Raw genomic sequence first — 25,475 nt, 5'->3', positions numbered from 1 at the left:
CATTTTCTAGTGACCATATAAAGTGAAAAGAAACGTGAAATAACTTTTAGTAATATATTATTTAAACTGATACATGCAAAATATCATTTTAACATGTAATCAATATAAGAAATGTAAGGATATATTTTGCATTTTTTGTACTAAATCTTTGAAATCTACTGTGTATTTTGATCTTAAATACATCTCTCATTTTGGGATAGCTACACTTAAAATGCTCAATAGCCAGATGTGGCCAGAGGTTACCCTATTAAAAGTACAAATTACACCTTTTCATGAAAAAAAAAAAATCAATAGATGGTGAAAAGTTGATCTGTGTTGACATTTTAAAAAAATGCAAAACTCCATATTCTTTATTGTAATACATATCTTAAGCATTATTCTTTCTGAAACCGAAATCCCTAGTCTGATCTGAAAATTATAACTTCCCTGTTCTATTCTGTCCTCTTTTCTAAGTCCTGATATTATTTCATCATTTTCTCTCACTGTTTTATATTTTGAAACATTTACTTAACAAGTAATGAGATGAGTTATGTGGAAAAGATTTTCAAGTATAGAAAAGAGACTGATTATGTTTTCCAGATTGTACCATACTGTTTTTGGATTGTTTTCATAGGTGAAGTCCTTAGTTTGAAGGCATGAATTGCCTAGTATTGAAATAGTATGAAAGAGAAAATTTTGGAGCCTTAAAAGATTGTAGCAGAGTAAATAGCAGAACACTGTAAATTATTTTTCCTCCCCAATTCCCATGTTTTAGAAGTTAATTTACTTTATATGTAGAACATATTTAAAAAATTTGTTCCACATACTGCACTGTCTATAGTTTAATGTAAACCTTATTGCTTAAGAAAAAATTTTTTCAAAGTATCATTTCATATTTAAGGGGAACAAAATCTAAGATTGAGTCTTACTGATAATCAATAAGTAGGCAAATCAAAAGAAAAGTTACATGTTTCTGGTCTATAACTTGCTATTTATGCAAAGATATATCCATCTGGCTTTATCTGTTCAAACCTATACCTCTATTTTATTTATACCCATTTTACATGAGTTCAACATACAGAACATAAATATTTAACTTTTAAAATATGTGTAGTGCTAGTATAAAAAAATCATCCAATATTTACATCTTCAGATGATTAATTTTAAAAATGAAAATTATCAAAAGTACCTTTTATAAAATGTTAAAAACTTATATGATGGGTCAAATTATTGTTATTTAATATTTTGAGCCAATTTTAGTCAGACTGGATCTTTTTGTTTTTCAGGTTTTGCTGGTCACATTTTTCTATGGCTGTAACTGATACCACATTTTTAAATACTTAAGTATTTTCAACTTCTTTTAATTTGTTTATACAATCTAAATTTAAGTGTATATTTAAAATTTTATATAGCTTGACTGTATGTAATATATAAATATATTTTACACATTATATAGACTCTCAACATAGAAATAAAATAAAAATATATCATCATTTATATAGTTAAAGTATAGACTGTATTTAATTGCAGCACAGATAGGCTTAAACTATATGTACATTTTTCATGTCAGTGATGTACTTTGAATGTTTTTTACATAAAATCTTCCATGAGATTCATTACTCAAATATATTACTATATCATTATAAACACTTAATTGGCAAATTTTCTAATTTTATATTGACTCCTGGAAATGTTGAATAACCATGTTCAAAAAATATATTCATATATATAATCTTATCACATAGGATTCAATTTCTGAGAATCAAAATGTTGATAACATTTAATTTTTTGAAAAAATAATTTAATAAGGTAACTTTTCTTAAACATCTAAACTTCTAGACAGGACATAATTATGTCCTATTTAAATGAAAATTCTCTCATATTATGAGGCTTACTAAAGGATATGTCAGTATATATAACATTTTTCAAAAATCATAACACAACCTTAGTTTTGAAAAGATGTTCTTCACCTGAAGATTTAATTTGTAGAACAACTTTATGTTTTTCTACAGTTTATGCAGGCTCTTTATGTACTATGATTATTAACATCTCATGAGGGAAATCAATCTGTCAAAATTTTCAAGATTTTATCTGATAATTAAATGGACAATGCTAAATAATTCTTTGTGTTATCTCCGTAAAGTTGTTCCCAGTGATCTTCTTCAGGAGTAGAAACCAGGTCTGCTTTGAAATTGCTCAATGTTTGCCTGCTGCCAAAACTGAACTGTCCGCTGAGCACACCCACCGGCTTAAGCAAGGTGCCTGACTGACTAGAATGCTTGGTGAGGCATCAAAAATATGCTTTAATCCAGTGTTCATTTTCATATCACAAAAGGTGCTACAGAATGATTGCCATTCACGAAAGAAAAAGGCAAGCACAATTAAAAGCCAGGTTTCTAATCCCCTTTGCCTGGGTTTAGAACCAGAGCCAAAAGAAATAGTGTGTTAACAGTTACATATGCCCTCAGGGGGAAGCACACCCCGACCACCTAGCTGGTGAGATGAAAAGATACCACGATTGAGTTATATCAGTGGCCAACAAATTGTGCCCCCATGGCTGTGGCTGACAAGAGACCATAGAACTAGTGGGTGGCCAGCAAAAGCTCTGTTTTGTGACGGTTGGCAGACAAGTGCTGAGCCAATCAAATGCTGTCTTTCCTGCTTATAGTAACTGTTGTAGCAGCCAAGACATAGATTATCAGTATGTGAGAAAATCGTAGAGTGAGTGCCTGTCATTTGTGTGAAAAGCTATTTCTAAATGATTGAAGGGCAGTCTGAGCTGCTAACCACTAATTAGCCTAATTGACACCAAATTGAAAGGGATGACTCAGCTGTTGGAGAAACACTGCCTAATGGTAGTGTTGTGTCTCAGCTGCTTGAATGAGAAGTGATTATTAATTGTACCCTATGGAAAGAAAAACTGCTGTATTATATTAATATTGGGGAAGTAGGGGATTAAACTTCGTGTTAATCTGACTGTAAGCTTGCCCCACCCTGCTGGCACTCTTGTCCTCAGGAATAGCTGACACCAATTGGGGTAAGTGACTTAAGCTCTACTATTTCTCCACTGAGGATTTTGCAGACAGGTTGAACTGTGAACCAGCCAGTTTTCTGACAGCACTGATATATCTAAAATTGAAGACAAAGCCTAAAAACTCAGTGAAAGTGAAAGTCATTCAGTTTGTGTCCTAGTCTTTGCGACCCCATGGACTGCATAGTCCATGGAATTCTCCAGGCCAGAATACTGGAGTGGGTAGCCTTTCTCTTCTCCAGGGGAATCTTCCCAACCCAGGGATTGAACCCAGGTCTCTCTCATTGCACACGGATTCTTCACCAGCTCAGCCACAAGGGAAGCCCCCAAAACTCAGTAGTGGGTATTGAATAAGTCCCCACTTGAAGAACCCAAGTTTTTGTGGTTAATATTATTTTTTTGGACAAAACAATATTTTAAATTCGTCAATAGAAATGTATCTTCTACAATAGTTGGTCAGCAAGTGTCTAATGAAGAAAGGAAGGAATCTTGAAGGTACTACAAGTCATTGATGCACATATGACCAAACACTTGAAATGTAAAATTGATTTCAGTTGTATTTATCTTCTTACACTGAGAAATGTATTTCTGAACCATTAGGAAGGAAGAGTTTTTTTAAAAATTAAAATATATTTAATACCTGATTTTTAATTCTATCTTAATAAAACTACTGGTGTTTGGTTTAAAATTTTTTTTTTAATTAATTAATTTTATTTGGAGGCTAATTACTTTACAATATTGTAGTGGTTTTGCCATACATTGACATGAGTCAGCCGTGGGTGCACATGTATCCCCCATCCTGAACCCCCCTCCAACCTCTGGAAGGAAGCAAGAGTTTTAAAATGCAACTCCTGTTATTTAGGAGGCTGTAGTTTTCCTTTTCCCTGCGAATTGTTGAGGGTTCCATTGCCTGTGTTACCTGCATTATAGTTGTGGGATTAGAAGGACCTCTACAGGCTATGTGGGGTTTGGACAAATTTACAAGAGTTGTAGAAACAAACGGAGGAGCTTCTGCCTTCTCCAATATGTTTGAAACTGGATTCTGAAGGAAGCTACTGAATTTAAAAAAAGGCACAATGATAAAAACAGATATAATCAAGACTTCAAAAATTTACTTACAAAAGCTCATCAGGGAAGACAAAATTTAATCCTACTATCATAGCAGTTACAACCACAAAGTTTACAGAGATTTGGTTGAGAAGTAGCATTATATTTTCTGGTCCCTAACAAGATGAAGAGTTGAATGAAATTGTGTCAAATGTAGTTGATTTTTAAGACGGCAATAAAATGTGTTCTAAATAAACATTTTTTCAATTATATTGAATATCGAAGTGCATTTATACAGATTCTAGAATAGTGATTTTGATCTTATAATATCCATTTATCCATTCATTCATTTATTCATTAATTCAGTTAAGTTCCTTTAGCATGCTTTGGGCTAAAGGTCAGATTAGCTAATTAGAGACTATTAGTTTGTAATGTAGATTAAATCTAAGTGCATTTCCAAAGAAGAGGTGGGGAATAATAATTGTAATGCTGCTTACAAAATAAAATGATACAATTTGGAATACTTTTGAATATTTTTAATAAATCACATGAAATTATAGGATTTTCCCCTCAGAAATGTCCTTATTTTCCACAAGAGCTCAAGGAAGAAGAGATCAACAAGTATCAAAACACGTGAAATTATGAGGCTGGTTGTGGGCTTCTCAATTGGAGCAAGGTTCCTAGTAAAGATTATTTATTACAGTGGTAATGTGATTATAGTGTTGGTGAAGAGAAAAGAAGGCAGGGGAAGTGTTGGGAGAATAGAAGGTCAGGGAAGAAGAGTACTTGAGTGACGTTCTAAGCCAGTTGCTTTCATCTGGTACAATTTTTCAGATACTTACATGGCCTCCTGGAGTACAGGCAGGTTCTCCCCAGTGAATCTGGGCCTGGAAGTTTGGAGAAATAGTGACAGTACAGATAGCAATAATTTTGGACAATTTTAGGAATATAGTATTTTCCCTTTGGGCTTCCCCTGGTGGCTCAGTGGTAAAGAGTTCACCTGCAATGTAGGAACTGCAGGAGCTGCAGGTTTGATCCCTGGGTCGGGAAGATCCCCTGGAGAAGGGCATGGCAACCCACTCTAGTGTTCTTGCCTGGAGAATCCCATGGACAGAGGAGCCTGGTGGGCTACAGTCCGTGGGGTTGCAAAGAGTTGAACATAACTGAAGCAACTTAGCACACACACGGACATTTTCCTTTTCCTGCAGTTTAGCAACTTAATTCTTCCATTGATAAATACAGAAACATTTCCATAGGCTTCCCTTTCATAAATGGCCTTCATATTACTCATATTGTATAATAGCTGAGGATACACTATGGAGGTACATTCATATTATAGATGTTTCCTTCTGTGGGACTGTCCTTATGGGTATCACAAGATTGGGAGAGGAATGAATATTCGTTTACTTATTCAACAAACACATATCCATCCCTTCCCTGTGCCAGGCACTTGACTGTGCACTTGCCATGTGAAACCATTCATGGTGACCCTAAGGGTGAGGAGATGGAAAAGAACTTTGATGGGAAGTTCTGACATTCCCATGTAATTCCCTCTGTTCCATGTAACAGAGGCCATGTCAGCATCTGTTCCTTAGGGAATGGTTATAATTGTTTACCTTCCTCTTGACTCTAGTCCTGATGCAAGGAAATAAAAGCAGCTACTGCTTTTTTTTTTTTTTTTATAAGATCATGATATTGTCAAGATGTGCAAAGTGAAGGTTTTGCATTCTTAATCATGGGTTTAGGGAAAGAAATTTCAGATCAAAAGCTCAGCAGAAAATTAGACTCGGTTTTCTAGAGGAGGAGGAGAAATGATGGGAAAGGGGAGAGAATGTGATAACAGGGGTGCTTTTCATTTTGAGGGGAGTAGTTATGATTGTGGCTGTATGGAGTGAAAAGTTGGAATCTCACTGAATTTCAGTTATCTGTTCAAGATTGCTGTGAAGTGGCCTGTAGATGCTCCCAAGAGCTGGTTGTGCACATCCCTTCCCAACTCTGAAGTTATTGACCTATTTCATATCTTGAAATTGGTCATAGTGGGAATATTTACTACCTAGAAATTGGAAAATTTTACAAATCAGGACTGGGCTTCTCCCTACCCACAGAACTGGTTGTTAACCATGACCAACACACCATTGACGGTAAGAGCTTTAGGATCTAAGTGAATCATTTAGCCATGTACAACCGCACGAATGATGAGTTTCAGCAATTAGCATTTAGCTCCTGAAACAATCTAAATCCAATTTAAATCACTTAAAGGCACCAGGAAACCAGCTACAGCAGTTGCCACATCAATGATACATAAACCAGTAATATGGCAATTGTTAATTTGCATCACAGTCAAGTTTTTGGTACAAATAAAAAAAAACTACAGATAGTTGTGAATTTGTAACATTAAACAGAACACTTCATTGTTCATAACAGCATCAATATTGAAGGAACATGTTTCAAATTAAACCATTGCTGAAATCTTAAAGGAGAGACATTTTTGAAATAAGAAGAAAAAGAAAAAAATGTGTGCTGAGATTGATAATGCTCTTTTGTGACAAGCTGCAAATCGGGGTATTTCTGGCATTGTTTTTGAAAACTTATGGTGTAAGCTTTTCTGAGTCCTTAATGATAGATATATTAGTATTCTTTATCTTTCTTCTTTTTGTTTGTTTTTTAGGTTTTCTGGGTTAGTGGCTTCCATGATTCTTACTATGATTGTTTTTACTTGGTAAGGTATACTAACCTTATTTTCATAACAATTGCCTAGAAGAATATAGAACTGTATACTTGGTTTAAAGTTGTATACTGGATGCTTGGGGCTGGTGCACTGGGACGACCCAGAGGGATGGTATGGGGAGGGAGGTGGGAGGAGGGTTCAGGATGGGGAACACATGTATACTTGTGACGGATTCATTTTGATATATGGCAAAACCAATACAATATTGTAAAGTTAAAAAATAAAATAAAATAAAAAAATACATAGAAAAAAAAAGTTGTATACCTTCTGTATACCTTGGATTGGAAAAATTTATTTTGAAACAAAGAATATTTAGTCTTTCTGGTATTGTGACTCTCTTACAGTTTTTTGAGTAAGTTTCAAAATACTTGAAAGTTAAGGTATATATATTTAATTATATACACATTATATAATTACATATATGTTATATAAGCATAGAAAACCATAAAGAATATATATTAACATTTGGGAAATGGGGTGGGGTGAATTTTTTTTTTTTTAATGTATCCTTTATGTTGTCTGAAAGTGAATATATTGTCTGAATTGATTAAAATAAATATCTATTAGTTAAATACTTTGCAGCTTCCTTTTTGTAATGCTACCCTCACTCACCTCCCATCCATGAAGAAAGAAATGCAATGTAAAGGATACAAATAAGAAGAGAGTGCAGTATGTAAATGGTTTTGTGGGTTTTGTTTTTACCTGTCAAGAAAAAAATACACAAAATGTTTTATACTTTCAAAAATCTAAATTATCATTTTCTGTTGTTGCTTCTATTTTTATATCAATCTATTTCCCCGATAAGATTTTGACAAAGGTATTTGTTCTTCTCTGCTAGTGTGTTGATACTCATATAGAAATTTTTATTAGTCCAGTTTTGATCTGAAATTTATTGTTCTGTTGAGAGTTTCTTCCCTTGAAATCTTAATGGCACAGGCCAGTGTGTCTAACTGGGATAGTTTACATAGCCACACTTTTGTCTGTCATCTGATTTGTAAAGCAAGGAAAAATACAGTTGAAGTGGTTTTATTTATTCTAATTCTGGTGGATTACTGAAAATTTTATATTGACACAGCATGAAATATGGAGGTGATATTTTTCCATGATAAAAATTCAAGTAATTCAAATGACAGCTGAGGAAGGCAGTGGGGACACATTCAGTAAAGGAAGCCTCAAAACCTTACACTACTGTAAGCACCTTTTAACAAGATGAAAGTAACATTTTAAGGTTTGGGGTCAAAAAAACAGTTTGAGGTGAGCTGTTACCATGTCTCTTCAACTTTTTTCAGACAAGAGCTGTTTCAGATCTCTTTGCGGTATGTTTGGCAATACACTTAAAAGATTACTACTTAAGCTACTAATAATCTGGCTTCAAGCAATTGTCTGTCTGTCCATCCAGCTGTCTATTCTTTCTTCTGTTTCAAAAAACCCCCCAAATGAACAGCATGAAACACAACAATAACAAAAAAGGAGGAAACCATAATCCTGCCTGGAGTTTTTCCCCTCAGCTTTCAGACATCTGTGATACTCCTAGAAGGCTAATGTACTATGGGCTCTGTTGCAGCAATCATTTTTAAGTTTTTTTGGGGAGGTGGAGTGGGATAGAGGAAGGGGGACAGGAGGTAATGTAGAACGGAATTATTTTGAAATTTTCATGATCTCTTTTGTGTTTCAACCTGTCCTTTTCAGTGTTTTAATTTAGATTGGGGAAGGCAAATCTCTTGAAAGTTTGAAGTTTGTTTTTTGGTGCATTAACTTGATAGAACATTGCTCTCAAGAGTCCAGTTAAAGATAAAATTAATTCGAGTTGTAAGGACAAGGGCAATTTACAAAGTAATAGATATATTATTGTCCTTGATTTCCTGATTGCCAAAGTTCAAATTTTATCTTCCTCTTATTTCTGAAGACTCAGATACATCTATTAGCCTCAGTTCAGTTCAAGTGCTCAGTCGTGTCCAACTCTTTGAGACCCCATGAACTGCAGCCCACCAGGCTTCCCTGTTCTTCACTCACTCATGGAGGTTGCTCAAACTCATGTTAGTTGAGTCAGTGGTGCCATCCAACCTCAACCATCTCGTCCTCTGTCGTCCCCTTTTCTTTCTACCTTCAATCTTTCCCAGCATCGTGGTATTTTCCAATGAGTCAGTTCTTTGCATTGGGTGGCCAAATAATGGAGCTTCATTTTCAGCATCAGTCCTTCAGGACTGATTGTCTTAGGAATTGACTTTTTTTATCCCCTTGTAGTCCAAGGGACTCTCAAAAGTCTTCTCCAATACCACAGTTCAAAAGCATCAATTCTTTGGCACTCAGCTTTCTTTATGGTCCATCTCTCACATCCATATGTGACATTGGAAAAATCATACCTTTATTGGTAAAGTAATGTCTCTGCTTTTTAATATGCTGTCTAGCTTGGTTATAGCTTTTCTTCAAAGGAGCAAGTGTCTTTTAATTTCATGGCTTCAATTACTTTCTGCAGTGATTTTGGAGCCCAAGAAAATAAAGTCTGTCACTGTTTCCATTGTTTCCCCATCCATTTGCCATGAAGTAATGGGACTGGATGCCATGATCTTTGGTTTTTTGAATGTTGAGTTTTAAGCCAACTTTTTCATTCTTTTACTTTCATCAAGAGTCTCTTCAGTTCCTCTTCACTTTCTGCCATGAAGGTGGTGTCATCTACATATCTGAGGTTATTGATATTTTTCGGGACAATCTTGATTCCAGCTTGTGCTGCATCCAGCCCAGCATTTCGCATGATGTACTCTGCCTAGAAGTTAAATATTCAGGGTGACAATATACAGCCTTGTTGTATTCCTTTCCCAATTTGGAACCAGTCCATTGTTCCATGTTCTCACTGTTGCTTCTTGACCGGCATACAGATTTCTTAGAAGGCAGGTAAGGTGGTCTGGTATTCCCATCTCATTAAGAACTTTCCACTGTTTGTTGTGATCCACAGAGTCAAAGGCTTAGTGTAGTCAATTAAGCAGAAGTATATGTTTTTTATTGAACTCTCTTGATTTTTCTGTGATCCACTGGATGTTGGCAGTTTGATTTCTGGTTCCTGTGCCTTTTCTAAATCCAGTTTGAACATCTGGAAGTTCTTAGTCCATGTACTGCTGAAATCTAGCTTGGAGAATTTTGAGAATTACTTTGGTAGTGTGTGAGATGAATGCAATTGTATGGTAGTTTGAACATTCTTTGGCATTGCTTTTCTTTGGGATTGAAATGAAAACTGTCCTTTTCCAGTCCTGTGGCCACTGCTGAGTTTTCCAAATTTGCTGGTATATTGAGTACAGCACTTTCACGGCATCATCTTTTAGGATTTGAAATAGCTCAGCTAGAATTTCATTACCTCCACTAGCTTTGTTCATAGTGATGCTTTCTAAGTCCCACTAGACTTTACATTCCAGGATGTCTGGCCCTAGGTGAGTGACCACACCATTATGGTTATCTCGGTCATGAAGATCTTTTTTTTGGTATAGTTCTTCTGTATATTCTTGCCACCTCTTCTTAATATCTTCTGCTTCTGTTAGGTGCATACCATTTCTGTCCTTTATTGTGCCCATCTTTGCATGAAATGTTCCCTTGGTATGGCCAGTTTTCTTGAAGTGATGTTTAGGCTTTCGATTCTATTGTTTTTCTCTATTTCTTTGCATTGATCACTTAGGGAGGCTTTCATATCTCTTCTTGCTCTTCTTTGGAACTCTGTGTTCATATGGGTATATCTTTCCTGTTCTCCTTTGCCATTCACTTCTATTCTTTTCTCAGCTATTTGTGAGACCTCCTTAGACAACCATTTTGCCTTTTTGCATTTCTTTTTCTTGGGAATGGTTTTGATCACTGTCTCTGGTAGTATGTTATGAACCTCCATGCATAGTTTTTCAGGCAGTTTGTCTATCAGATCCAATCCCTTGAATCTGTCACTTCCACTGTATAATCATAAGGAATTTGATTTAGGTCATACCTGAATGGTCTAGTGGTTTTCCCTACTTTCTTCAATTGGCAATAAGGATTTCATGATCTGAGCCACAGTCAGTTCCCAGTCTTGTTTTTGCTGACTGTATGGAGCTTCTCCATCTTTGGTTGCAAAGAATGTAATCAATCTGATTTCAATATTGACCTTTCTGGTGATGTCCATGTGTAGAGTCATCTCTTGTGTTGCTGGAAGAGGGTGTTTTCCATGACCAGTGTGTTCTCTTGGCAAAACTCTGTTAACCTTTGCACTGCTTCATTTTGTAGTCCACAGCCAAACTTTCCTGTTACTACAGGTGTCTCTTGACTTCCTATTTTTGCTTTCCAGTCCCCTTTGATGAAAATGACATCTTTTTCTTTGGTGTTAGTTATAGAAGGTCATGTAGGTCATCATAGTATCATTCAACTTCAGCTACTTTGGCATTAGTTGTTGAGGGATAGACTTGGATTACTGTGATGTTGAATGGTTTGACTTGGAAACGAACAAGGTCTTTCTGTTGTTTTTGAGATTGCACCCAAGTACTGCATTTCGGACTCCCTTGTTGACTATGAGGGCTACTCCATTTCTTCTAAGAGATTCTTGCCCACAGTAGTAGACATAATGGTCATCTGAATTAAATTCACTCATTCCAGTAATTGCCAGAATCTATTAATCTAGTTAACATTTACTTAAAATAATTTGATTTTAAAAAATATAAAATATATTTAAATTATAAAGAATTGGAAAATATGAGCAATTAATAGGAAAAGGAGTACGTCAAGGCTGTATATTGTCACCCTGCTTATTTAACTTCTATGCAGAGTACATCATGAGAAATGCTGGGCTGGAAGAAGCACAAGCTGGAATCAAGACTGCCTGGAGAAATATCAATAACCTCAGATATGCAGATGACACCACCCTTTATGGCAGAAAGTGAAGAGGAACTCAAAAGCCTCTTGATGAAAGTGAAAGTGAAAAAGTTGGCTTAAAACTCAACATTCAGAAAACGAAGATCATGGCATCTGGTCCCATCACTTCATGGGAAATAGATGGGGAAACAGTGGAAACAGTGTCAGACTTTATTTCTGGGGCTCCAAAATCACTGCAGGTGGTGACTACAGCCATGAAATTAAAAGACGCTAACTCCTTGGAAGGAAAGTTATGACCAACCTAGATAGCATATTGAAAAGCAGAGACATTACTTTGCCAACAAAGGTTCGTCTAGTCAAGGCTATGGTTTTTCCAGTGGTCATGTATGGATGTGAGAGTTGGACTGTGAAGAAGGCTGAGCGCCGAAGAATTGATGCTTTTGAACTGTGTTGTTGGAGAAGACTCTTGAGAGTCCCTTGGACTGCAAGGAGATCCAACCAGTCCATTCTGAAGGAGATCAGCCCTGGGATTTCTTTGGAAGGAATAATGCTAAAGCTGAAACTCCAGTACTTTGGCCACCTCATGCGAAGAGTTGACTCATTGGAAAAGACTCTGATGCTGGGAGGGATTGGGGGCAAGAGGAGAAGGGGACGACAGAGGATGAGATGGCAGGATGGCATCACTGACTCGATGGACGTGAGTCTGAGTGAACTCTGGGAGTTGGGGATGGACAGGGAGGCCTGGTGTGCTGCGATTCATGGGGTCGCAAAGAGTCAGACACGACTGAGCAACTGAACTGAACTGAATAGATGGTTCATCTATTAATCTGATGTAAATGCTTAGGGTTGTTAAATTTGAGAAAACCTGAATCAAATTTCTTTTGTGAGTGGTGAAATTTCAGATGTGTTAAATTTTCTTGTGTAGTGACCAATCTTAAATCTCTTTGAATTGCTGACATTCTTTTTTTTCCTTAAAATTTTAAAATTGAAGTATAGTTAATGTACAATATTATGTCACTTACAATGTGATTCACAATTTTTAAAGGTTATATTCTTATTTATAGTTATTATAAAATATTTAATTAAAACTGTTCCCTGTGCTGTATAGTATATCACTGTAGTTTATTTTGTACCTAATAGTTGTACCTCTTAATTCCCTACTCCTATTTGCTCCTCCTCCCTTCTCTCACTCCACTCGTAGCAACTAATTTGTTTTCTATGTCTGTGAGTCTGCTTCTTTTATATTCACTAATTTATTTGTATTTTTTCAATTCCACATGTAAGTGATATCATACAGTATTTATCGTTTTCTGTCTGACTCGTTTAACTTAGCATCAGTTCAGTTCAGTTCAATCGCTCAGTCATGTCTGACTCTTTGCAACCCCATGAACTGCAGCACGCCAGGCCTCCCTGTCCATCACCAACTCCCAGAGTTCACTCAGACTCACGTCCATCGAGTCAGTGATGCCATCCTGCCATCTCATCCTCTGTCGTCCCCTTCTCTTGCCCCCAATCCCTCCCAGCATCAGAGTCTTTTCCAATGAATCAACTCTTTGCATGAGGTGGCCAAAGTACTGGAGTTTCAGCTTTAGCATCATTCCTTCCAAAGAAATCCCAGGGCTGATCTCCTTCAGAATGGACTGGTTGGATCTCCTTGCAGTCCAAGGGACTCTCAAGAGTCTTCTCCAACACCACAGTTCAAAAGCATCAATTCTTCGGTGCTCAGCCTTCTTCACAGTCTAACTCTCACATCCATACGTGACCACAGGAAAAGCCATAGCCTTGACTAGATGGACCTTTGTTGGCAAAGTAATGTCTCTACTTTTGAATATGCTATCTAGGTTGGTGTTGGGGGCCAGAGTGAGGTACTCCGCCCATGGCAAAGGTCATGAGGAAGGAGGCTCGACATACGCAAAGGCGGGATCGAGCCTCAGGAGTCCCCCTGGAAATCCTCGAGCGTCTACCCCCATAACCAGAGCCTGCCTACTTTACTACTTTGCGCTCTTACCTACACCTCTGACTTTACGGGGGGCTGTCCCCCACCACCTCTTTCGGAGAAGGAGTTAACCTAGAGCTCCAGTCAATAAAAACTCTTGGGCGTGACAAGAGTGTTTTAACCTACAAACTCCTCTGAAGGTTCTCTAGCCTGCCTAACAGGCTCATCGGGCCACATGTGATTGCTCACAGCCTCCTAACCATGAGAGGCACGAGATGCTTTAAACCCTCTAAAAACAGGTTCTTTAGAGAAGTTAGAAAACTATAAGTATAAGTATAGTGGGCTAATTAGAAATTGTGTTGGTGAAGGGTTTTTCATTTGTTGAGCCAATGTTTGTTGCTAAGTCTCCATATCCCCTGCCCTTACACACATTAATGAATATATAGAAGAAATAAGTATTAACCTTTGATATTAATCACGTTAGACCTTAGGCTAAGTAAATTCTTTCCTTAACTAAAACCCACTACACCCTCACCCTGTAGGAATGTAACTTTATTTGGGTGGCGTCTGTTTTGAGAATAATCAGCCCTGGAGAAATAAGTGTCCTGATTGACTGACCGCTGTCACAAGGAGAGGGTCGTAAATTGTCAGCAGGCCCCCCTGGCCAGAAGATGATGTAACACCCCTAAGACCTCTGTATACATTTGTGTGAAGCACCTGACTTTACTAAAAGTCAGGACTGCTGTCCCCACGTGACTTTTGTATAACATCTCAGTGTATAAAAACAGACTCTGGAAAATAAAGAATTGGGATCAGTTTCTCGAAATACTGGTCTCCCCATGTCGCTCTCTCTCCCACTCTGGCTGAGTCTCCATCTGGAGCGCGGAACCCACCATGCTTACTAATTATGCCTGGGCTTCTAAGATCCGACCGGGGAGGCCTCAGTGTCTCCTCTCCTTCGGGAGAACGGAAGGACGCCTGTGGCCTATGTAAGTGGTGCAAACTTCTTGTCTTGAAGTTTTATTGGTCTCCCGCGTAAACCGAGCCACTCAGCCTCTTTTCTCCACTGAATTTTCCTACTGAGCTATCCTTATTCTATTACTCTTTATATCTTTAATTAATATCTAATTGAAGCTATTGTATCCTGATCCTCGCCTATGCCGTCTCTCCTTTGAATACCCTGGATCAGCCGGGGCTGGTCCCCGGCAGGTGGCGCCCGAGACAGGGATTTTCGAAGGTAAGCTCCCCAAAGCAATCAGGGTCATCAGCCCTATTGCTCCCCGTTCTTGGAACAACTGGGTCACCAGCCCTCTTGGTCCCCCACGGAGCAGTTTGGGTCACCAGCCCTACTGCTCCTCCCTCGGAACAATCTGGGTCATCAGCCCTATTGTTCTTCCAGTGTTCGGGACGGCTAGGACCCCACTCGAGGGTGCCGCGGACCCCCCTGTAGGATAGACAGGGCGAGAGGAGTGGGAAGTGTTGAAAGTGTTAAAGAGTTAGACTTAGAGAGAGAAAACGGTTTCTGAAGTTAAAAGGCCAAAGAAGAGCCTGATCTTTTAAAAGCTAAAAGCTTTATCTTCTATTATACTTAATTTTCTGACATGGGTAACACTGAAACTAAGAATGGCAACTCTTTATACAAGTAATCTTGGTACTGTTAAAGAGGCTACTGTTAATTTAGATACTTGGGTGAAGGTAAAAAACAATTAAAAGCTTATCCTATAAATATGATTAAAAATGTTCTGGACCCTCGTCATGAGGCTGTGGGATAGCCTATGGGAGAGGCTATAGCGGTGGATGGTAGTGGGTCTCCACCTTCTGCGCAGATCATATTTTCTGCCATTGACGAAGAAAAGGAGGGAGACTGTGCTCTACCTCCGGAGGAAGGAGAGGGCTTACAGGACGCTGCGGCCGGGCGCCCTGGCGAGCCCCCTCTCCCTCTACACAAACCTTTAAAAATTTATCCAACAATTTCTGATTTAAGGCGACTACCCCACCTCCGCTTGCACCTCTCAGGGCCTAGGAATTCCCCAGTTTACCTCCAAAGCCTCCCAGAGCATTGCCTAAGGCTGAAAAAGATAAAAAAGTTTTCTTTTTAAAGAAAAGAGCTTTTAAAAAATACACAATATACAGAGCCTGCTCCTTGCAGAAAACCCCCTCAGGGGGGCCTCACCCAAGCCAAAAAAAAAAAAAAAAAAGAGAGAGAGAGAAAAATTAAAAAAAAAAAAAAAAGTGAAAAAGAAAAAAAGAAAATAGAGAAAGATCTAAAGATAGAGAAAAAGCTAAAGAGTGAAAAGGAGAGAGGGAGGAGGAAAGAAAAAGTTAGAGAGAAAGAGGGTAAAGGAAAAGAAACGAAAGAAAGAGAAGACAGTAAGAAGGAAGAAGGGAGAATGAAAGAGGGAAACAAGAAGGAAATGATAGAAAGTAAAAGAGAAGAGGAAGGAAAAAAGATAGAGTGAGGGAAAGAAAACTTGAGAAAGATTTAAAGAGAAGGAAGAAAAAATCAGCAGAGGAGAGAGAGGACTTACAGGACACTGTGGCCAGACGCCCTGGCGAGCTCCCTCGCCCTCTGCGCAAACTTTAAAAAAAAAACTTATCCACCACTTTCTGATTTAAGACGATCGCTGCCGCCTCCGTTTGCGCCTTCCGGGGCCCAAAAGTTCCCCACTTTGCCCCCAAAGCCTCTCAAAGTGTTGCCTAAGCCTGAAAAAGATAAAAAGTTTTTTAAACAGTGGAGCTTTTAAAACAGACTGCATGCACAATATGCAGAGCGTGCTCCTTGGAGAAAACCCCCTCAGGGGGGTCTCACCCAGGCTAAGAGAAAAGCCAAATGGTAAGGGGATTTAGCAACAATATTAACCCTTGACGAGGTTACTCCAATTCCAATGGGAGTGGCCGGCCCCCTACCTGAGGGCATTGTAGGACTTGTGCTAGGGCATAGCTCGCTTTCTTAAAAAAAAGAAAAGAAAAATTTCGGTGATGCGTGGTGTAGTATATTCTGATTATATTGAGAAATTAAAGTTTTGACCTCACCGCCTACTAAAACTGCAAATTAATAAAGGTCAAAGAGTAACACAGCTATCAGACAGGAATAAACCTTGACTTCTCAGGCTAGGAGCCACAGAACATTTGGATTTAGTGATCTAGCCTTTTGGGTGCAGGAAATTACAGCTCCAAGGCCTTTAAAAGATCTTTTAATTCAAGAAAATAAAATGTCAGGGCTACTAGACACAAGAACAGACGTCTCTTAACATTGCTGGGAAAGACTGGCCCAGTTCCTGGCCCACGCATACTACGGAAAATGAGTTAGTGGGATTAGAGAAAGTGGTATGTGGGGTGGGAATGCTGTGGAGAAAAAGGTGAAGGAAAGTTTAAAACCTTGAAGAGTAGTGAGTTCCCTGTTGCTGGAAGTATTCAAGCAAAGATTAGGTGGTTGCTTGTCATCTAAAAAGCTATAGACCAGATTTAGGTTACAAAACAATAACTGGAGAAGCTTATTAAGATGTTGTGCAACATCTTTACTTGCTTCTCATATTTAGGTGCCAAAAGTTTTGAAAACTGACAATGCCCCTTTGAAGCTGCGGAGAGATTGTTTACTAACTTTAAATGATTTCCAAAAATTATTAGGGGACATTAATTGGATATGCCCACATTTAAAACTGACTACTACAGATTTAAAGCCTTTGTTTGATTGCTTAAAAATTGATCCTAATTCCAGTTCTAAGAGAAAGTTGACTAATGAGACAGAGTTAGCTCTTGTTAAAGTAGATGAGACTTTAAATGATCAGTTAATTAGGATTAATACTACCAAAAGATGAGATTAAATTATTCTTCCCACAAAACATACACCTACAGGGTGCTTGTGACAAAAAGGCCCATTGGTTCCATCTACCAGTGACCCCAAGAAATATAGTTTTATCTTATCCCAGCTTGGTGGCACAATTAATTATAAAAGGAGGAAAAAAGAAGTGTGGAACTTTTTAGAAAAGAAGTAGCAAATATAGTAATTCCATTCAATAAGGATCAACTGCAAGTCTTTTACAAAATAGTGATGATTGGCAAGTTGCCCTGATAGATTTCAGGGGTCAAATTTTGTTTCATTTGCCCTCAAGCCCCCACAGTAATTAAAAGTTCAAAAATGTTAGATTGGAAGTTTGAAGATACCTGTGGAACTTTCCAACCCTATGTAGTTCCTACGCTCCCCTTTACCCTATGGGGGAGGGACATGCTGTCTCAAATAGGAGATACTCAGAGAAGGGTTTTCTCAATTTCTTAGTTATCAACAGGCGGTACAATTAATAATACTATATATATTATTATAAATACATAATATAAATATATTTGCCTAATTGCAGTTCGCCTAATTAGGTATGGGTATAAATAAAATATAATAGAGGTATACCTAATTCTATTTATGGATCTATACTTAATTAATCTGTATATAAATTCGTATGTATACTGTACATACATATTATATATATACTGTATAATCAAATATATATTGCAGTAATATAATGTGTGTGGCTGATATTAATTGGTATGGTTTGATGTGCTGTGATGATATATGTTCTATATACTGTATAATTATATATGTGTGACATTGCAGTACATTGTTTTGTGTATGTGTGTATTGCAGTACATTGGTTTGTGTTGGTTGGTATTGGCTGTGTACGTGTTGTATTGCTGTAATATATATGAATTGATATATTAATTATAAGATTAATTCAATTATATTGATTTATATATATTGTATGTCAATAAGTTTATACTTGTTGCCATATATAAATACATTTTACATTTAGGTATATCTGTATACTAAAATGAGATAAGGAGGTTATACATTTATTATTTAAATTTATAGAGACTTAAACTAAACATTAGACCTAAATTAACATATCTCTAAACTTATATTGTTAAAATGTAAATTTTAAAAATTAAATTGACAACTGCTTGATAATTCCTTTGCCATAAAACCCCCATAGGTGTAATTGGGGTAACCAGACAAAAAATTGGTTTTATAGCAAAATGGTCCCCTAGAGTGGGTCCATCTTCCCGCTCAAACTAAAAAAGTAGCGGCTTCTTATCCAGGATTGATAGCTACTTTGATATTAAAGGAAAAAAGTGGAACATTGAATTATTTGGTAAAGAGCCATCAGAAATTGTAATTCCTTGATGCTCTTCTAATGTTTGAAAATTGGCAGATTGCTATAGGAAACTATTTTGGTCAAAATTTTTGCATCATTTACCCTCGCATGTTTTGCTGAATTTTATATCCAGACATCCAGTTATTTTTTCTGTCAGATGTAAACAATCTCCTATTCCAAATGCTCAAATAGTTTTTACTGATGGGTCAGCAAACGGTAAAGCCTCCATAGTTACTAAAAATCACCAAAAGGTTTTAGAAACACAAGAAACTTCAGCTCAAAGCGCTAAAATAACAGCAGTCATAGAGGCTTTTGCTATGTTTGCAGATGAGGAATTTAACCTTTATTCTGATTCTCAGTATATTGTCAGGTTGTTTCCACACATTGAAACTGTGGTTTTTGTCTGAAAATAAAACTACCATATTTCATTTGTTAAGTAATTTACAGCAACAAATTTGGAAAAGAAATAAAATATTTTTCATTGGACACATTCGGGCTCATTCTGGATTGCCCGGCCCTTTAAAAACGCCTTTAATGATTTGGCTGACTTGTTAACCACAAATACAGTGGCTACTGTGATTAAGGAGGCCAGAGCCCCTCACTCACTTCATCATCAATATGCTACTGCCTTAAGATATCAATTCCAAATTCCCAGAGAAACTGCTAGGGAGATTGTGCATTCTTACTTACACTGCCCCACTGTTTATAATATAGTCTACCTATGGGAGTTAACCCTCGCGATCTCAAACCTAACATACTCTGGCAAATGGATGTAACTCATATCTCTTCATTTGGAAAACTTTTCTTTGTTAATGTAACTGTAGATACCTTTTCTCATGTCATTATTGCAACTTCTCGTACCGGAGAGGCAGTTAAAGGTGTTATACAACATCTCTTTACTTGTTTTTCATATTTGGGCCTACCAAAAGCTCTGAAAACTGACAATGCTCCTGCTTACACTTCTAAGTCTTTTCAGGAATTTTGTTTACAGTTTCAAATTAAACACAATACAGGCATCCCTTATAATCCCCGGGGACAAGCCATTGTGGAAAGAGCACATCAAACATTAAAGCTTCAAATTCAAAAATTAAAAGAAGGGGAGTTTAAGTATAGTTCTCGCCATCAAATCTTGCAACATGCTCTTTTCGTAATAAATATTCTAAATACTGATCTGGCTGGAACTACTGCAATGCTTTGTCATTGATGCCTGGAGCAATTAAATGCAAAACCATTAGTTAAATGGAAGGACCTCCTCTCAGGACAATGAAAGGGTCCTGACCCATTATTAACTAGCGGTCGAGGATGTGCTTGTATTTTTCCACAGGATGCAAATTCTCCAATTTAGATCCGGGACAGGTTGATTCTCCATGTTGCAGACCCCCAGACATCCAGTTCCCCCATTGCTTCGATCACAAAAGAGGAGCCCGCCGGCAGGGGAGACAAGATAAACATCGAGATCCCGGCGAGACTGACAGGGCAGCTGCAGCGTGAACTCCAACCAGAAAATAATTCTACTTATTCTGTTTTAGCTTATCCACCCTCGCCTTATGTTTTCCTTTTTACTAATGACTCCAACAAACTTAATGTAGGCATGAATTATTCAGGTGGACCTAACGTAGTGACTTGTGAACAATGTATGCTTTCATCTTGTTTAAACCCTCAATGTAATGTTTGCTCCTTTGTGGTGTTACAATGCCCATCCTATCTTATGGTGCCTATATGATGGCTATGGTATTACTGTGTTACAACAACTGCAGGATTTAATGCGATCGCGACGGTTTGTCGTCTTGCTTATCCTAGGAATATCAGCTTTAATAGCAGCAATTAGTTCTGTTACTGCGGCAGCAATATCATTGACTCAACAAGTGCATACTGCCCAATATGTTGATACCATGTCTAAAAATGTTTCTTTAACTCTAGACACAGGAAGTTATAGATAGAAAATTGGAGATGAGAGTAGAGGCCTTAAAAGAGGCAATAATACATATTGGGACTGAGTTACAGGCTTTAAAAGTGAAAATGGCTCTGTCTTGCCACGCTGATTACAGGTGGATATGCGTGACATCTTTGAAGGTAAACGAGACAGATTATGAATGGGAAAAGATTAAAAATCATATCTCAGGTGTTTGGAATAGTTCTGATATTGGCCTGGACTTAGGGAAACTTCATAATCAAATACAGACCTTGGAACACTCTCGACTGGATTTTACCGCCGCTGGAGCAGCTAATGACTTTTTTCACACCTTCTCTAATTTTATTTCTGGAAAAAATATGCTGTCTAATATCCCTAGTTATGTTGTTTTTGGTGCTCTAATCCTACTTCTCATAATCATTCTTCCTTGTATTGTCAGAATTCTTCGGCAGAGCATTGGGAGGCTCGCGACTGAGCTGCATCTGGCTGTTTTAAGAAATAAAAAAGGGGGAGATGTTGGGGGCCAGAGTGAGGTACTCCGCCCATGGCAAAGGTCATGAGGAAGGAGGCTCGACATACGCAAAGGCGGGATCGAGCCTCAGGAGTCCCCCTGGAAATCCTCGAGCGTCTACCCCCATAACCAGAGCCTGCCTACTTTACTACTTTGTGCTCTTACCTACACCTCTGACTTTACGGGGGGCTGTCCCCCACCACCTCTTTCGGAGAAGGAGTTAACCTAGAGCTCCAGTCAATAAAAACTCTTGGGCGTGACAAGAGTGTTTTAACCTACAAACTCCTCTGAAGGTTCTCTAGCCTGCCTGACAGGCTCATCGGGCCACATGTGATTGCTCACAGCCTCCCAACCATGAGAGGCACGAGATGCTTTAAACCCTCTAAAAACAGGTTCTTTAGAGAAGTTAGAAAACTATAAGTATAAGTATAGTGGGCTAATTAGAAATTGTGTTGGTGAAGGGTTTTTCATTTGTTGAGCCAATGTTTGTTGCTAAGTCTCCATATCCCCTGCCCTTACACACATTAATGAATATATAGAAGAAATAAGTATTAACCTTTGATATTAATCACGTTAGACCTTAGGCTAAGTAAATTCTTTCCTTAACTAAAACCCACTACACCCTCACCCTGTAGGAATGTAACTTTATTTGGGTGGCGTCTGTTTTGAGAATAATCAGCCCTGGAGAAATAAGTGTCCTGATTGACTGACCGCTGTCACAAGGAGAGGGTCGTAAATTGTCAGCAGGCCCCCCTGGCCAGAAGATGATGTAACACCCCTAAGACCTCTGTATACATTTGTGTGAAGCACCTGACTTTACTAAAAGTCAGGACTGCTGTCCCCACGTGACTTTTGTATAACATCTCAGTGTATAAAAACAGACTCTGGAAAATAAAGAATTGGGATCAGTTTCTCGAAATACTGGTCTCCCCATGTCGCTCTCTCTCCCACTCTGGCTGAGTCTCCATCTGGAGCGCGGAACCCACCATGCTTACTAATTATGCCTGGGCTTCTAAGATCCGACCGGGGAGGCCTCAGTGTCTCCTCTCCTTCGGGAGAACGGAAGGACGCCTGTGGCCTATGTAAGTGGTGCAAACTTCTTGTCTTGAAGTTTTATTGGTCTCCCGCGTAAACCGAGCCACTCAGCCTCTTTTCTCCACTGAATTTTCCTACTGAGCTATCCTTATTCTATTACTCTTTATATCTTTAATTAATATCTAATTGAAGCTATTGTATCCTGATCCTCGCCTATGCCGTCTCTCCTTCGAATACCCTGGATCAGCCGGGGCTGGTCCCCGGCAGGTTGGTCATAACTTTTCTTCCAAGGAGTAAGCATCTTTTAATTTCATGGCTGTAGTCACCATCTGCATTGATTTTGGAGCCCCCAAAAATAAAGTCTGACACTGTTTCCACTGTTTCCCCATCTATTTCCCATGAAGTGATGGGACCAGATGCCATGATCTTCGTTTTCTGAATGCTGAGTTTTAAGCCAACTTTTTCACTCTCCTCTTTTACCTTCATCAAGAAGCTTTTTAGTTCCTCTTCACTTTCTGCCATAAGGGTGGTGTCATCTGCATATCTGAGGTTATTGATATTTCTCCAGGCAGTCTTGATTCCAGCTTGTGCTTCTTCCAGCCCAGCATTTCTCATGATGTACTCTGCATAGAAGTTAAATAAGCAGGGTGACAATATACATACTGCCCTCCAAGTCCATCCATGTTGTTGCAAATGGCAAAATTTCATTGTTTTTATGACTCAGTGGTATTCCATTATATCTGTATACCATATTTTCTTTATCCATCCATCTATTGATGGACACTTAGGCTGCTTCCATATCTGGGCCATTGTAAATAGTGCTGCTATGAACATTGAGGTTCATGTATCTTTTTCAATGAGTGTGTTTGTTTTTTCAGATATATATCCAGCTGTGGAATTGCTGGGTCATATGGTAGTTCCATTTGTAGTGTTTGAAGGCATCTCCATGTTGTTTTCTGCAGTGGCTGCACCAATTTACATTCCCACCAACAGTGTCCAAGGATTCCTGTTTCTCCACATCCTCTCTAAATTTAATTTGTTATTTGTAGACTTTTTTTCATGATAGCCATTCTGACAAGTGCTATGTCATTGTGGTTGTGATTTTCACTTCCCTAATGATTAATGATGAGATCTTTTCATGTGCTAGTTGGCCATCTGCATTTCTTCTTTGGAAAAATGTTTATTCAGTTCTTCTACCCATTTTTAAATCAAGTTGTTTATTATTTTGCAGTTGAATTGTATGACATGCTTATATATGTTGGATATTCATCACTTATCAGTCATATCATTTGCAAATATTTTCTTCCATTCTGTAGGTTGTCTTTTCATTTTGTTAATGATTTCCTTTGCTGTGCAAAAACTTTTAAGTTTAATTAGTTCTCAGTTGTTTATTTTTGCTTTTATTTCCTTTGCTTTAGGAGACAACCCCCCCCAAAAAATCACTACTATTTATGTCAAAGAGTGTTCTGCCTATGTTTTCTTTTAGGAAGTTTCTGGTCCTACATTTAGGTCTTCAATTCATTTTGAGTTTTTTTCATATATGATGTTCTAATTATTTTATATATAGCTGTTCAGGTTTCTCAGCACAACCTATTGTAAAGACTGTCTTTTCTTCTTGTATATTCTTGCCTACTTTGTTATGGAATAATTGACCTTAAGTGTATGTGTTTATTTCTGAGTTCTCTATTCTTCTGCTCCATTGACTATGTATCTACTTTTGTGTCAGTACCATACTGTTTTGATTACTTTAGCTTTGTGGTATAAACTCCCTGAATTCAGGGAGTGTGATTCTTCCAGTTCTGTTCTTTCTCAAGATTGTTTTGGCTATTCAGGGTCTTTTATGTTTCCATACAAGTTTTAAAAGTGTTTCTTCTAGTTCTGTGAAAAATGCCATTGGTATTTTGATAGGGATTTCGTTGAATCTATAGTTTGCTTTGGGTAGTATGGTCATTTTAACAATATTAATTCTTCCAATCCAAGAATCTGTAACTGTCATCTTCAATTTCTTTCATTAGTGTGAGTTGATGACATTCTTTATCCACTGTTAGGTAAACATACCTATATATGTTAATATAGTTCATGAGACCTAATCAAACTAGCTCTTTCTAAGTTCTTTCTCTTTCATCTTCCATCCTCTACAGATTTTGATAATCCTCAGGTCACTCCTTTTAAGTAGATGCTAGTCCCCATACACTTTGAATTGGTCCCTCTGAAATATATATTTTATTTAAGTACCTCTTTTTGATAACATTGCATTTGTTACTAGTCAATTATAAGAACATCATGCATCTCCATTGTAAAGATTTGTGTGCTAAGTCACTTCAGTCGTGTCTGACTCTCTGTGACCCTATGGACTGTAGCCCGCCAGGCTCCTCTGTCCATAGGGATTCTCCAGGCAAGAATACTGGAGTGGGTCGCCATGTCCTCCTCCAGGGTATCTTCCTGATCCAAGAATCAAACCTGTGACTCTTAGGTCTCCTGCATTGGCAGGCAGGTTCCTTACCACTAGCAACACCTGGGAAGCCATATATATATATATAAAAGTCAGTCAGACATGACTATAGTGAGTTAGCATGCATATACATACATACAATATATATGTTATGTGTATCTATATATATGAATCATTTTGCTATATACCTGAAACTAACACAACATTGAAAATCAACTATTTGTTGTTGTTTAGTCTCTAAGTCATGTCTGACTTTTTGTGACCCCATGGACTACAGCTGTCCAGGCTCCTCTATCCATGGGTTTCTCCAGGCAAGAGTACTGGAGTGGGTTGCCATTTCCTGCTGCTGCTGCTGCTGCTGCTAAGTCACTTCAGTCGTGTCCGACTCTGTGTGATCCCAGAGATGGCAGCCCACTAAGCTCCTCTGTCCCCGGGATTCTTCAGGCAGGAATACTGGAGTGGGTTGCCATTTCCTTCTCCATTGTAAAGATTTAGTGAGGTCTTTTGAAAAAAATCATCTTTACAATTTCTAATACTAAACAGTTTTATTCAAATACCTTTCTACAAATATTATTCTCTGCAAGTTTGTTTAAATGAGAATTTTAATTTATCATTTACCTGTTATGATTGAGGAATGGGCATTTTTTGTTAAATGAAAATCTCGACAATTATGCAATTCATGGATTGCTACTTTTCTTAAAAGTATAATACACACTGCAGTTACAGTGGCTGTAAATTTACTATGTTAATTTAGTAAACAGCTTGAGCCCTCTTATTCCTCAAATAATTATAATGAATATCTAATGCTATTATACTTCAGATACATTAACAGATTCATGAAGTAATATCTTAAATAAATAAGAATAAAAAGTAAACTTTTAA

The 25,475-nt window shown here is 37.8% G+C and overlaps 1 long non-coding RNA gene across 9 annotated transcripts in view; it reads left to right on the top strand.

Annotated features, from left to right (window-relative positions):
• Window positions 1–25,475, top strand: part of LOC147371147 (uncharacterized) — a 552,664-nt gene that overhangs the window by 268,180 nt on the left and 259,009 nt on the right. For 6 of the 9 annotated variants that reach the window (XR_015165877.1, XR_015165906.1, XR_015165887.1 and 3 more), the window contains one exon: window positions 1,266–2,099. The exons of the other annotated variants lie outside the window; for them this stretch is intronic. This is a non-coding gene — a long non-coding RNA (uncharacterized LOC147371147). Of the gene's footprint in view, window positions 1–1,265; window positions 2,100–25,475 lie in introns of those variants that run through there. 9 annotated transcript variants of the gene reach the window in all.

Source organism: Bos grunniens, chromosome 6 (genome assembly GCF_055505025.1).
Source record: "Bos grunniens cultivar Pamir isolate PY7600 chromosome 6, Bosgru_T2T1.0, whole genome shotgun sequence".
NCBI classification, from domain to species: Eukaryota; Metazoa; Chordata; class Mammalia; order Artiodactyla; family Bovidae; genus Bos; species Bos grunniens.
Note: the sequence above shows the minus strand (reverse complement) of the source record. Positions and strands in the feature narration are given on the sequence as shown.